This window comes from Eutrigla gurnardus (genome assembly GCF_963514095.1).
Source record: "Eutrigla gurnardus genome assembly, chromosome: 15".
Taxonomy (NCBI): Eukaryota; Metazoa; Chordata; class Actinopteri; order Perciformes; family Triglidae; genus Eutrigla; species Eutrigla gurnardus.
The window spans coordinates 2,976,185-2,990,837 of record NC_139938.1 but is presented as its reverse complement, the minus strand read 5'-3'; the positions used below and the strand labels follow the sequence as shown (position 1 = coordinate 2,990,837).

Sequence of the window (14,653 nt, the reverse complement as noted above, 5' to 3'; positions counted from 1 at the left end):
TATCAGTGTTAGCGTTGGGAGATTGGAAGAAGAACTGAAGTCCCGACTATTCTTTGGTGCAGAATACATGTCTTTGCACAAAGTAATCACTAGTGATGATTGCAATCATATTTATAGTATTATTGAGGTTATTTACATCGCTATATAACAACAACATGAATATTTACACCATTTTATGATTATTATGATTAATAATCATCATAATAATAATAACATATTATCATTACAGTCATGTTTTTGTATTATATTTAATATTATAGTTATTAATATTGGTATATTTTGTATTGGGTATTATAATAATGTATACATAATATGTTAATATTAACAGGGTTAGGGTTAGGGTTAGGGTTAGGGTTAGGCATAATCTATGCACTGTTCTTGAGCTCATCTGAAGGCCACATGAAGTTTGGAGGTCTGTAGCGATTGACTCTGCAGAAAGTTGGTGACCTCTGTCTGCGCACTATACACCTCAGCATCGCTGACCCCGCTCCATCATTTTACGTGGCCTACCACTTGGCTGAGTTGCTGTTGTTCCCAATCGCTTCCACTTTGTTATTATCGCACTGACCGTTGACTGTGGAACATTAAGGAGCGAGGAAATTTCACGACTGGACTTGTTGCACAGGTGGCATCCTATCACAGGACCACGCTGGAATTCACTGAGCTCCTGAGAGGAAACAGAAACAGTCTGAATGCCGAGGTGCTTGCTTTTATACACCTGTGGCCATGGAAGTGATTGGAACACCGGATTTCATGGCAATATAGCGTGTCTCTTTTTAAATGATTTACCTTCTGAGTCATAGTTGGTGATGAGAAGGATGGAGGACTACAGGACCAGATGAGAAGGATGGAGGACTACAGGACCAGATGAGAAGGATAGAGGACCACAGGACCAGATGAGAAGGATAGAGGACCACAGGACCAGATGAGAAGGATGGAGGACTACAGGACCAGATGAGAAGGATGGAGGACTACAGGACCAGATGAGAAGGATAGAGGACCACAGGACCAGATGAGAAGGATGGAGGACTACAGGACCAGATGAGAAGGATAGAGGACCACAGGACCAGATGAGAAGGATGGAGGACTACAGGACCAGATGAGAAGGATGGAGGACTACAGGACCAGATGAGAAGGATGGAGGACTACAGGACCAGATGAGAAGGATAGAGGACTACAGGACCAGATGAGAAGGATAGAGGACTACAGGACCAGATGAGAAGGATGGAGGACTACAGGACCAGATGAGAAGGATGGAGGACCACAGGACCAGATGAGAAGGATGGAGGACTACAGGACCAGATGAGAAGGATGGAGGACTACAGGACCAGATGAGAAGGATGGAGGACTACAGGACCAGATGAGAAGGATAGAGGACCACAGGACCAGATGAGAAGGATGGAGGACTACAGGACCAGATGAGAAGGATAGAGGACCACAGGACCAGATGAGAAGGATAGAGGACTACAGGACCAGATGAGAAGGATGGAGGACTACAGGACCAGATGAGAAGGATGGAGGACTACAGGACCAGATGAGAAGGATGGAGGACTACAGGACCAGCCATGACATGCTTGTCAAAAACTTGTCTTAATAACGCTCCAAATGCTAAAAGTTTTCCCAAAAAATTAAGTAATTTCTATATTAGACCTGTTATTTTATTATTATCTTCTCTTTTCAGGTAGCCATACAGATGCAAACGAATTTAAAGAATTTCTGTGTAAAGCCTATCCAAAACTCAGACGAGGGGGTGGATTTGAGTTGCTCAAAATCTCTGGAACAACACGCAGTCGCCACCTGATCCTCATCCCCTGTCCCAATGAGGGTTATCATGTAAGACACTTGAAAGATCCCCAAACCCAGATTGGTCATGCCACTCTTTTCATACGACCACTCCAAAGGAACCTGAATCTGGACCCTGTAAGTTTTTCACTTTTCAACTGGTGCAGACTGTGAATGACAGTCACATAGTTATTGCTTTTGTTGAATTTTTAAAATGATCTTGTTTGTAGGACAGTCCAGATTGCAGTAATGAGCTAATTGGACCACCTCAGAAATGTGTCGGGTGTGGAGAGGAGTTCCCTTTTTCACGCATAAAAGCTCATAGCGATGAATGCATGAGGTGTGCTCTACAAAACTGCTTTACACTAGGTGTAAAGCATTTTGTGTGTGTGTGTGTGTGTGTTAAACAATTGTAATTATAGATGTCTTAGTGCAGGGCAAACATGACAAATCAGCACATCTAATGTTTCATTATTGTGGGCCCAAATATTAGTTATTTTGATGCCAAAAATCCCTCTGAAAAGCCATATTGTTCATACATTGTTGTGCATCCAAATGTGGAGGATATAGATCCTGGATATTGGTCTTGAGGGAAAGTTGAGTTTGAATGGAATTGATTAATTATATTTATATGGCCATCCTTTTGTACTTTTAAACTTTAGTTTTACTAGATTGCAGTGTTTTTGTGAGTGTGTTATGCAATATAAAATATACTAGCCAAACTAACAAAAATGACCTCTTTTTTACTCAAGACCATCACAGAGCAGTGGTGAGGTAGAGGTTGAGGTTGCCACAGAAAGTGCCAACTCCTCCCGAAGTGAAGGTAGATTTGTCAGCATGTTGACGAGACCACAGGTGAGGGAGACAACAAGGGCCAACAACTCAAACTACTCGGTGCCACCTCAGGGATGTGTGCCAGCTCCTGACATAGTTGATCTAGATCCCATTGAAGAGAGAGGCTTCCCTGGTTTGTTACGTAATTAAACATTACATCATTTATTTCAATAACTTGTTGCTCTCTGTATATTAATTGATCCAGTATTAATTTGAACATTTGAACAACTACTTTTAGATTGGCAAATTGCACCAAATCCTACAGAGGCAGCAAAGAGATTCAAAGAAATTAAGTAAAATTACGTTCTTTTTTCAACTTCATTTATGATTGATGATACAAAATCATTTCAGGCAATAAAATAAATGTTGACTTTCTTCTCTATTTTGGTAGCGTCTCCAAGCATCCTTGGGAAACTCCTGCAGTTCTGGATAGGGTGGAATGTGCTGCCCAGACACTTGGATGTTAACGTGGTGGAGAGCAACTTCCCCAGTTCTTCCACCTGCTTAAACTTCCAGGACATTACAAAGAGTCCTCTAACTTTGAAAGAGACATTCTTGCTGCTATTTGTAGCACTGACACTGGGTTTGGACTGGTCTAAGGACACATCAATATATCACTGTACACCTTAGTGTACATTTGTTGTCCAGCAACAAAATTTGGATTGCAGCATAAAAGCATTTGAAAGAGTGATATCAACTAGGGCCTAGTTCTGCCAGTGTGTGTAACACTGGTGCATTAAAAAGGTCTGCATGCTTGTGATGTGGTGAAGCATATTTGTTATTTGCTTCATGTCTATACCATTGTCTTTTAGGTTTAATCTCACTGTTCACAATTGTATTAAAGCTCAGGAGACTGTTACAGAGACAAAGTGAGTTGTTGCTGTTCTTTATTTGTGGTTTTGTTCTGAAACAGGATGCATGTTGCAGTTTCTCGAGCCTTCTGATTCAGAGACTTAAGTCTCCAATCACATGTGAAATTAATACTTCAAAACAAGTTATCTTGATAACTACAGGACAGTTTATCATACAAGGCTCTGTTACATAACCATAATGGTTTTCAATGTTTAAACGTAATGGTTCACAAAAAGTTCATTAATAGTAATAGACATAAATTGCTTATTGCAAAAAGTTTGTTTGCAGTCATATTGTACAATGCAGCAAGTTTTATGACATCTGGTATAAAATAAAAATGCTGTCATTACCATTCTTTTTAAATCATTTTAGACACTTGAAACAAAGATATCAGAACTGCTAAACCATAATACCGGCTTCTTTATCAGAACTTGAGCAATATGGATTTACTGGAGCATTTCTGATAATAAGCTCACACTTTGTACATAGACATCTAACACATTGGACAGAGGGCAATCAGGGTCTGGTAGACTTCCGACTTCCTGGTCAGTCAGTGAGCGCTGCAGCTGAACTTCAGGGACCACAACACCAGGCTGATGGTGACCACACGGTCCGGTCCAGTCAACTCCAAACTCCGTGTCAACCTGCAGCTGCAAGAGCTGAGGTTAAACGGTAGGATAAAGGGTCAATCAAAATCAAAGTCTTAAAGATTTTTATGGTCAATATGTCTACAGAACTGTAAGTCATATTAATTCATTTTACAGAAGCTAGTTTGAAATATCACTTGTTTATCATCTGGGATTCTGTATCTATGCCCCAAAAACAGCTATGGCATTGGAAAGAGCTTGACTACAATTTCCAAGAGCCAATACATTAATTTTGAGAGCTAAGATGTATAATTTTCTCTCTAAATCACTGCTCCTTGTTTGACCACAACATTGTAGCAATACCTTATTGTGTTGAAAGTGACAATGATAGGCAGTATAAATCCATCACATTTAGTTCCTGAACAACAGGCTACTATAGTTACATTTTGCTACTGATACATGCACTTTATAATGGACATAAAGTAGAGATAATGTTGACAATATCCCATGTAGGAAATTAAAAGTTAAAGCAAAACAGAATTACTGAATAAATCCAAACCTGTATGGGGCCCTGCTGCGCCTCATGCTCATGGCGAGTCCACAGTTGCAGCGGTGACTGGTTGCCCTCAGTGCGTAGTCTGTGGCAGTTCCAGCCACGCTGGAAAAACTGAAGGTGCTTCTGTATGTGGGGCACAAAGCACCAGTGCAGAGCATAGAGATGCATTTCATTGTCAGGATTGAGAAGGCCTTCTCTCTCAAGGTTGGTAAAGATGGTGTAGAAGAGATCAAGAACTCCCACATAAACGTCTCTCCAGAGCCTTTCGATTCTGATGGGTATAAAGGAAAAACTATTTATTCTACCTACAATGAACAAAAACAAAATATACAGGGAAAATACCTTTACCTAATACTTTTACCTACTGTTGGTGTATGACAACACTCCCATCAATGATAAGCACAGTAAATTAGAACTGAATTAAATACGTAAGTAATAAGTGATGTATTCAATATTCACTCTAAATAACAGTTAATGACAAAGTTTAATTTTAATTCTCTTAAAGGATAAGTTGATTTTTTCAAGTTTGTCTTCAAACAATGCTCACATGCCCACATGTATGATGAAAGAGTTTTTTGTTGCTGTAGTTGTTCCTCTGTCCATCTATACTGGCTGTGGAAAATCTAATGCTAACCATTCTATTGTAAGTGATGGCTGGCCTTGTTCTGTGACTGCTGAAGCCTCATATATGCTTCAGAATGAAGTTCAGCTGAACTACAGAATGAGGACTAGATTTGTCATCACTTACATTGGAATCACACTAGAATAGTAATGTTCTCCTGGTCAGTATAGATTACAGAGAGACAATTAGAGAACAACTCTTTTGATATTTACACTAACGTTAATGTTGAAAAGCTCATAATCTGCTGCCACAAAAGCTTGATTGTATTAAGATAGACTTGAAGAGACAGGTTAAGTCAGTTTATATTGCCATCTTTTACAAAGTGTTATTTTGATACATTTTGAATGGAAGATTATGTTACCTTTGGTTATGGACACTCCTGCCAGCAATGTGTGAATTCCTGTTCAGTCCTCTATTAGCCACCATGTAGCGTGCAACATCAACATTTTCCCCGCCTTTATCTGACCTCACACGTGATGGCACACCATAGACATCGACAGCTTCCAGAAAGCTTTTTAGGACTGTTGCTGCACGATTGTTGGTGGCGGCACTCAAGTATACAATCAAACGACTAAAGCCGTCAATACCACCATGCACAACAATACGCCATCTGAAATAGATATGCATGAGAACAGATTAAGATCAGTACCACTACCTGCATCATGCATCTCTGTATGTGCAAGTTGAGGCCAGATTTACACAGAGCATACTGTATATGCCTATTTGATCAGAACTTCTTTATCTGAAATCTTTAACACACAAACATAAATAAAATCCTGATATACTTCTAGGTCACCATTTCTTTGTATTCAATCCAGCTCACAAAATGTACACCCACACCCGAATTTATACAAGGTTCTGGTGAGTATTTTGATTAAAAATAGCCTTTGAGGCCAGCTGCAAGTTGTCTTTTTTAAGAGTTTTCAGTCTTTGGTCACTGACATTTTCTGTTTTTAGCACTGTACTCCAGCATATTAGATTTCATAGAAGACAATGGCTGAGGTTAAAATGTCGAGTGCCACTTTAATTTGGGAATATTGGGTGCACAGTGTGGGAGCCGTAGCCATTTTAGCCCCTGTCAGACTGTATATACAAAGATTACAATTTCAGTACTGTGCCAAAAACAGAAGGTTTATCACAGTTTCTAACTGACCTGTTCGGACCACTTTAAAAAGCCACCCCACCTAAAAGTTCAAAGAACCAAACAGCATTACTCTTAATTTTGATGCTGGTAGAAATCAGTAAAACTGATTTGCATGCACAAGAACACTGATGGATTAAATAATTTGATCCATCCACCATTGATAAATCCCAGTCCGGCTTGCAGAGATACTTGTAGGTTAATTAAAATTGTAGATGAGCTTTTGTAACTGCTCTGGATATACACTAAACTGGGTAGTAAGTATCTTACAGTAGTAAAATCTACAATAAAGTGGATGCTTGAGATGGTTAATGTTTTTTCGATACCTTATCAGTTTGTGATTTCCATCGATGTGCCATAAACTGTTCGGTGCTCTAACAGAGTACTTCCTACGCCTTCTTGGGTTCAGCTGAAGGGTGCGCATCAAAACTCCACCAGGATCCACTCGCCGCATGGATTCCTGGACACGCTGTCCTATAATAGGCAAAAAAATTCACAGATATGGTGTACAGAAAAAAAGTAAAGCATTCCCCAATCTGGCAGTGAATTCACAAATCCAGATAAAATCCAGACTAGCACTAAATAAAGCAGCTTCCTCACATTGTGAGTAAATCGGCAAGTAGGCCAAATCCCAACATCAAATAACCCCTGAACAAATGAATGGGTAATGAATACAATTCCTTACTTTGTATGCGTATGCCTTGTGCATTCAGGTGCCCAACCATCATTTTGTATCCAGACATGGGATGCTGCTGCAGAATTTGGGTCACAGTTTCATCCAGATTGTTGTCCTCTATAGGAGTTAATAGATTGTGGACTCTGATCATCAAAAATAACAAGAAAAAAGTCACAAGAGGCAACGAAGAAATGTCACCCATCTCACAGTAAAAACAAAACGACGATTATTTTAAATCGGTGTCACCTAAAACAAACCTCATTCCTGTTTAGTCTAAATTCAGCTGCTGTGTCCTGTAGAAGTTTATACATTTTATTTATAATTTAAGTTAAAATCTTTCGTATTGTATGAGTTTATATATGCAACACTATCATGTGTCAAACTAATGCAATTGTGCTGAAATGTCACATCTGACTCTGTTCACTTTTTACTCCAGAAATAGGGTTACAGATCATCTGACAAACTGAAGATGTTAATTAATGGCACCCATGTACAGTATCAACAAATGCAGCAGCACAAATCCACTACCTGTAAGGAGTACATACGATAAACTAAGTGTAGCGACTAATTGTCCAATTTAAAAGGCCGCTAAGAGGCTCAGTGTTGTCTTGTCTGAGACATAACACACCCAGGTGTTAATTGCCGGAAATGATAGGAACCAAAGAGCGTGTGCAGGATAAACAATTAATAATACAGGCCAAACCAATGTTGGCTCCTACACTAAGTTTGTCAGTAATATAAGCATGTTAGTCACCAGTCCATCTGTCGTTGAAAACCAAAGCATATAGGCCTATATAATCAAGTATTGTTAGACCTATTCCCAGTGCATATTAATGTAAGTTAATATCAGTAACGTTAGTTAATTTTTAGTTAACTTAAACTCAGTGCAAAACTCAAAGCAGTGCAAGGAGACATATTATTGTATAAATGTTCTATGATATCATGAACAATTTATACTAAAAGCTTGGACTCAAATGTACACCTAACGTTAGACTATATAAGATAAACACAGTCTATTTCCCAGTGGTATTTGGAGATAAGGTGAGCAACATTACCATCAATGAACACTAGCTAGTTAAATATCTCTGTGAATTTGCACACATATATTGCCACCTTTAAAAGACGAGACACGGGAAACCAGACAAACAGACAATGTAGCGTTAGGAGTAAAAATTACCCTATTCCGTACTGTGCCATCCTCCGACGAATTGTTCTCTCGCACACTCCGAACACCTGTGCTATTTCCCCAGCAGTGTGCCCCCGCAGTAGGTGTGCTTCGATTAAAGTGGGGGGTATATTGTACGACGGACGTCCAAGGGTCCCTTCTTCTGACTCTGACAGGGTGTAAAGTTGGCGGGCGACTTCTTCAAGACCGTCTACTGCTAGCTCCATTTCCACATCCATATCGGCGTTGAGCTGAGCCAAGTCATCCATCAATCTATCCAGACGAAACTGAACATAGTCGTTGGTTGCATGGTTCTCTAAATCGTTCGCTAATGATCGTAATTCATTCGCAATCGCTCGTACAAAAAATGCCATTACTAAACCAGAGCTACATAAATAACAAATGTCAACAACTGCAGCTAACGGTTAGCTGAGCGGGCGGGCTAGTAGCCAGCAACATTCCTGTACAGGAATCAGCTCCGCTAGTAAGGCAGAAGTAGTAGGCCCGAATCGAGCAAGCTCCTGTAACCAATCATGCTGTTGAATGAGGTTAGGACCTCCTACTTCATTAACATATGGACACAGAAATACAGAAATAAATAAATGTAGGCGAACAGAAATGTAGAAATAAATATAAAGCATTTATTTATTTATTTATTTATTTATTCTGTTATTCATTCTTTTATTTATTTATTTATGCATTTATTTATTTTTGTATTCATTTCAGCATTTATTTATTTATTCCTGTATTTATTTATACATTTATTTATGCATTTCAGCATTTATTTATTTATTCCTGTATTTATTTATACATTTATTTATGCATTTCAGCATTTATTTATTTATTCCTGTATTTATTTATACATTTATTTATTTATTTGTTTATACTTAAGTCATGTTTAGTCTTCCATAAATTCTTGCACGGCTATGTTCTGAATTTCCTTGACTACCTTGAACATTTTCAGAATTTTCTGCAGTGGAGCCAATGGTCCTGTGCTGCTTCTGCTTCATGGAGGAGGACACTCTGCACTCTCCTGGGCGGTGTTCACTGTGAGCATAATACCTCATAACGAATTAGAAACTCAGTGCATGTTCATAATAGAATATTTATGGAGCTGTTCTTTAATTTCAGCGTCTTTGCTATACGCTATTTGATTGATTAAATGGTTTCCATATGTGTCTTTGCAGGCAGTCATATGCAGCAGGATCATGGTAAATAAAGGTTCTAGTGACCTCATATTACACCACCGCGCGGTGGCCGAGTGGTTAGAGCAGGTGCTTAAAGAATAAGTGCGCAATGCCCATGCGCAGGAGACTCTGGCCCGGTCTTCACCGGTTCGAATCCAGCTCGGATACAGCACAATGACGTAGCAATGCAGATTTCGTCATTGTAAGATGGATCTTTTTCCAGACGAGTGTCCCCGATGCAGCCTTTCTCGTCTTGGCTGCTCGCTTTAGTCCACTAAGTCATTTTGCTTCGTATTAGTGGCATTTTGGAGTGGGGATGAAACCCTCCAACGTGTGAGGGGCTCAGCAGCCTCTCAGGAAGGAAATTAAACAAAAGAGAGCATTAGTAGGTGAGTAGTGCTTTACCAGAGGTAGGCCTATGTGCTACAGGCAAACAATCTTCTTGGCCCTCAAAGTTAGCTTCCAAATTATTATTAACAAGCTATTACTTTTGGAGAGTACAAATGAACGCAGGCAAGTTACAAGCTTTTAAGTTTCAAGCGCAAACTCACATAAAAACATCACCATTCCACATTTCAAAGTAATTCACAGTCACCTCCTATGAAGAACCAAATTGAAGGAGTTCTAACAATGAGCACAATCTTCAGTGGGCAAATCATTTACATTAAGAGCATTTTCAAATCATAAGAGATGTAGTAAACACTGGTGTGTTGTAGTTGATTTCATATCCAGTAGATGGCAGTGAAGCAGGATGATTTAGCGTGCTGTCTAACGTTACTTTTTATAGCTTCCACCATCCCACCGATGCTCTCTGCGTCTCCGCAGTTTGTTCAAAGGCCTGCTGAAGCCAACGCGTTAGCTAGCGGGAGTTAAGCTAGCTGTTGCTGCCATGGATGCCAGAGTTTTAGCACGTAGCTTTGGAATGCAACCTAAGCATTATAACAATAATTATGTATTTTAGGTTAAACTATTTGATCCGTTATGTTAACCGACATGAGCTTAGATATGTCAGGAGCATTCATTACACGAAAAGCAGTGTCTGGAGATATTAATGTACATTTAAGGGTGAGTGGTCTCCAAAGAGACAGGTCTAATGTTTGCGTCCTGTTTGGTGATGGTCAGGGTTCACCCTGGACTCGCCAGTCTATCACAGGGCTGACATGTAGAGACAGACAGGTAACCAGTCTATCACAGGGCCGACATGTAGAGACAGACAGGTAACCAGTCTATCACAGGGCTGACATGTATAGACAGACAGGTAACCAGTCTATCAAAGGGCTGACATGTAGCGACAGACAGGTAACCAGTCTATCACAGGGCTGACATGTATAGACAGACAGGTAACCAGTCTATCAAAGGGCTGACATGTAGCGACAGACAGGTAACCAGTCTATCAAAGGGCTGACATGTAGAGACAGACAGGTAACCAGTCTATCAAAGGGCTGACATGTAGAGACAGACAGGTAACCAGTCTATCACAGGGCTGACATGTAGAGACAGACAGGTAACCAGTCTATCACAGGGCTGACATGTGGAGACAGACAGGTAACCAGTCTATAATAATATATATATAATAATAATATATTACTGAATTTCACAATTTATTGTTTGCATTACTTGTGTCCCATCATCAATCTTTAATCTGTATCTTCTTTAATCTATTTGGGACTCGATGTAGTAGCATTTGACCGTTTTAATTATCCTGTTGCAATATGAGATTGGTTTACACTTTTGCTCTTTTTTTCTATACAGACCTGGACGGAAGAGAGATTTCTCACCCCTGCCCTGGAGTCACTACTTTGAAACCATGGAAGATGTTGAGGTGGAAAATGAAAATGGCAAAGATATATCCTTCTTGTGTTTGTCAGAAAATATTTATATCATATTTGACACTTTTGGTGTGGAAATCACCCAGAGCATTCAAAGCCAACTAGGTCATTTCAGATTTAGCCTTTTCTTGAGACCAGTGTGCTGTCTAACTTCAGCTTAGTATAGAAAATTAGCACTTTATGCAATTCATGTGTATTGTATTTTGAGCAGCTAATTCTTGCACGGCTATGTTCTGAATTTCCTTGACTACCTTGAACATTTTCAGAATTTTCTGCAGTGGAGCCAATGGTCCTGTGCTGCTTCTGCTTCATGGAGGAGGACACTCTGCACTCTCCTGGGCGGTTTTCACTGTGAGCATAATACCTCATAACGAATTAGAAACTCAGTGCATGTTCATAATAGAATATTTATGGAGCTGTTCTTTAATTTCAGCGTCTTTGCTATACGCTATTTGATTGATTAAATGGTTTCCGTATGTGTCTTTGCAGGCAGTCATATGCAGCAGGATCAACTGCAGGGTGGTGGCTATGGACCTTCGAGCTCATGGTAAATAAAGGTTGTCACGGGAGACAACATGTAACTAGACATATTTTATTTATAGTTTAGGAAATTGAGATTGTGATGGAGATGTATTAGTTTGCTTAGTTATAATGGGAAATAGTCTACTTAATGAATTAAAAAAATAAAATGTTGATCACTGCATCCTCACGATTTTAGCTCACCATTTGCATTCTGTAATAACGTAATATGGCCTTAACATTGATCTATTTCTAGAACATATTGTAGTTTTGTGTTTATTTCACAGACACTGTTCTGTGCACAATCTCAGAACTGATTGGCTAGCTAGCTAGATTAACCTGCAGATATCCAGAGTCAAGACTTCCCTTTCTGTGTGTTGCTCATTGTTTACAGTCCGATTAGCAACTTGAGATGCGAGACTGGAGTTGGAGTTGAGAGATGACGTTTTCAACTGGGTTGTTTCACAAGTAGCAAGTTAACAAGCTAATTTTAAACCAATAAAAAGTTAAAGCCTTGATTGCACTTCGGCCAGTGTGTTCCCCTTTTTGCTCTTCCCATGGATTGTTTACCTGCAATCATCCAAAGCCTGCCAATGTGATTAGTCACTGACTACAAACGGGAACCAGAACATTTCCTGTACCAAAAGGTTCTGCATATGAATGCAGGCACTTTTTTTTTTATAGAGATTATACATTGCATCTTCATTTCTTTGGTGGAACAAGTTGTAAAATGTGCTTCTCTCATTACCTATAGGTGACACAAAAGTGAAAAATCCTGATGATCTCTCTGCGGACACGATGGCCAAGTAAGTTGCTTTGTGTGCAGTTGATATAACATACGCACTCACTCTCCACAGCTTGGCCTTGAATCACAGAAAAATATGGGAAGCCTGAGGGGACAGTAATGATCCTGCAGGACAGCCGACAGAATCGAGTCACACACACAGTCAGCTTACGTCCGTGCAGCTTCCCACCTAAAGGCAGGGTATGTTTGGTGCATCCTTGTATGGTCTTGCTTTCACGGCTCAGTCCAGAAGGAAGAAAGTCATTTGAGAGTTGTATGGATTCTTGTGATGGTGTGCATTTAGATGAATGATTGACCCTTGAGGGACCCCTTTGTTCAGAGTGACGGGGTCGGATATAACTGTACCGAACTGGACTGACTGAACACGGTCTGTTAGATAGCTTTTAATCCACTTACCCACGTTTTCACTAAAGCCAATTTTCTGAGTGATTTTAAGGAGATGACAGTGATCAACAGTATCAAAAGCCTTTGTAAGGTCAATAAACATGCATACATGCTGTCCCTTCCAGCCCAGTAAATAAGTTATCACATGATGTACAACAGTATTCATCCTTGGAACATTCCTGCCATCTTTTTCTCAGTTTAATTCAATTTTCAATTCAATTTTATATTTATAGTGTCAAATCACAACAGAAGTCATCTCAGGACACTTAACACATTGAGCAGGACTAGAATACGCTCAAAATGTCAAGTGTCAACACAATTTCAAAGTCCCAACATCACCCAGGGGCAAGCGTTACAGCGACAGTGGCGAGAAAAAACTGCCTTAATAGGCTTTTAGGCAGAAATCTCGTGCAGCCCAGGCCCTTGGGTTCCAACTGCATTTGGTGTTGGTAGTATGGAGATAGTAGCATTGACAGTAGTGGTGGTATTAACAGTAACAATAGTATCAACAGTGGTAGTCCATGGCAGCAGGCACAGCCACGCCGAGATGGATCCATCCAACAATGTCGCCTGTAGACCAAAAAGCAGGAGTAGTTGAGCAGTCACACAGCGGGCAGGTGGAGCTACAATGTGGTGTTTCCAGCATCAGGCCAGTTAGCAGTCTGCATCGGTCAGGACCTCAGTGGACTCTGCTGGACCAGAAAGCATAGCCAGACTCCCGGGAGTAGTCAAGTTAGTGACAGTAGAGATGCCGATTTTAGTCAATTACTTTAATTAAAAATACTGGCGGGATAGAAGCTGTCGGCCACAAAGCCTTTAGCAGCAGGAAGTTTTGAGTGCTTGTCAAAGTGAGGCAGGGATCGAGGCAAACAAGACCACAACATCGGTGCAGTCCGGATCAGGTTCCACCACGGTCCAGGGAGACCTGCTAGGCAAGAGAGCACAGGGACTCCGTGGAACATACACAGAGAGAGAGAGAGAGAGAGAGAGAGAGAGAGAGAGAGAGAGAGAGAGAGAGAGAGAGGCTCAGTGTGTCACTATAATCCCCCAGCAGTCTAGGCCTATAGCAGCTTAACCAAGAGCTGGCTCAGGGCAAACCTGAGCCAGCCCTAGCTATAAGCGGTGTCAAAGAGAAAGGTTTTAAGCCTACTCTTAAATGTGGGAACAGCGTCTGCCTCACAAACCAGAACCGGAAGACGGTTCCACAGAAGAGGAGCTTGATGGCTGAAAGCTCTGGCCCCTGTTCTAATTTTGGAGACTTTAGGAACTACAAGTAACCCTTTATTCTGAGAGCGTAGTGCTCTAGGAGGACAGTAGGGTTTAATGAGCTCTGTAAGATATGATGGTGCCTGTCCATTAAGAGCCTTGTAAGTGAGGAGAAGGATTTTAAATTCTATTCTGGATTGTACTGGGAGCCAGTGCAGAGAAGCTAATACAGGAGAAATGTGATCCCTTCTTCTGGTTTTAGTCAGAACACGAGCTGCAGCATTCTGGACCAGCTGGAGAGATTTAAGAGATTTATTAGAGCAGCCTGATAATAAAGAATTACAATAGTCCACCCTTGAGGTAACAAATGCATGGACGAGTTTTTCTGCATCTTTTTGAGACAGCATTGGCCTAATTTAGTCACTCTCATCCACGTACTGATTTAATTTGCCCAAAAGAGGTCGCTGTTCTCCCTTTGAATATCTCGTCATGGTTTTGAGGAGAGTTG

At 40.4% G+C, this 14,653-nt stretch overlaps 2 long non-coding RNA genes across 2 annotated transcripts; one reads left to right on the top strand and one right to left on the bottom strand.

The window, feature by feature from the left end:
• The first annotated feature begins 2,538 nt into the window (after positions 1–2,538).
• LOC311025746 lies at positions 2,539–3,636 on the top strand. Its single transcript, XR_014598418.1, has 3 exons — positions 2,539–2,749; positions 2,855–2,909; positions 3,008–3,636. It is a non-coding gene; the product is annotated as an uncharacterized lncRNA (long non-coding RNA).
• Positions 3,637–4,015: 379 nt separating this feature from the next.
• Positions 4,016–5,948, bottom strand: LOC311025855. The gene is made up of 3 exons (XR_014598429.1): positions 5,595–5,948; positions 4,615–4,882; positions 4,016–4,112 (listed from the first exon to the last, which is right to left on the bottom strand). It is a non-coding gene; the product is annotated as an uncharacterized lncRNA (long non-coding RNA).
• Positions 5,949–14,653: the final 8,705 nt, after the last annotated feature.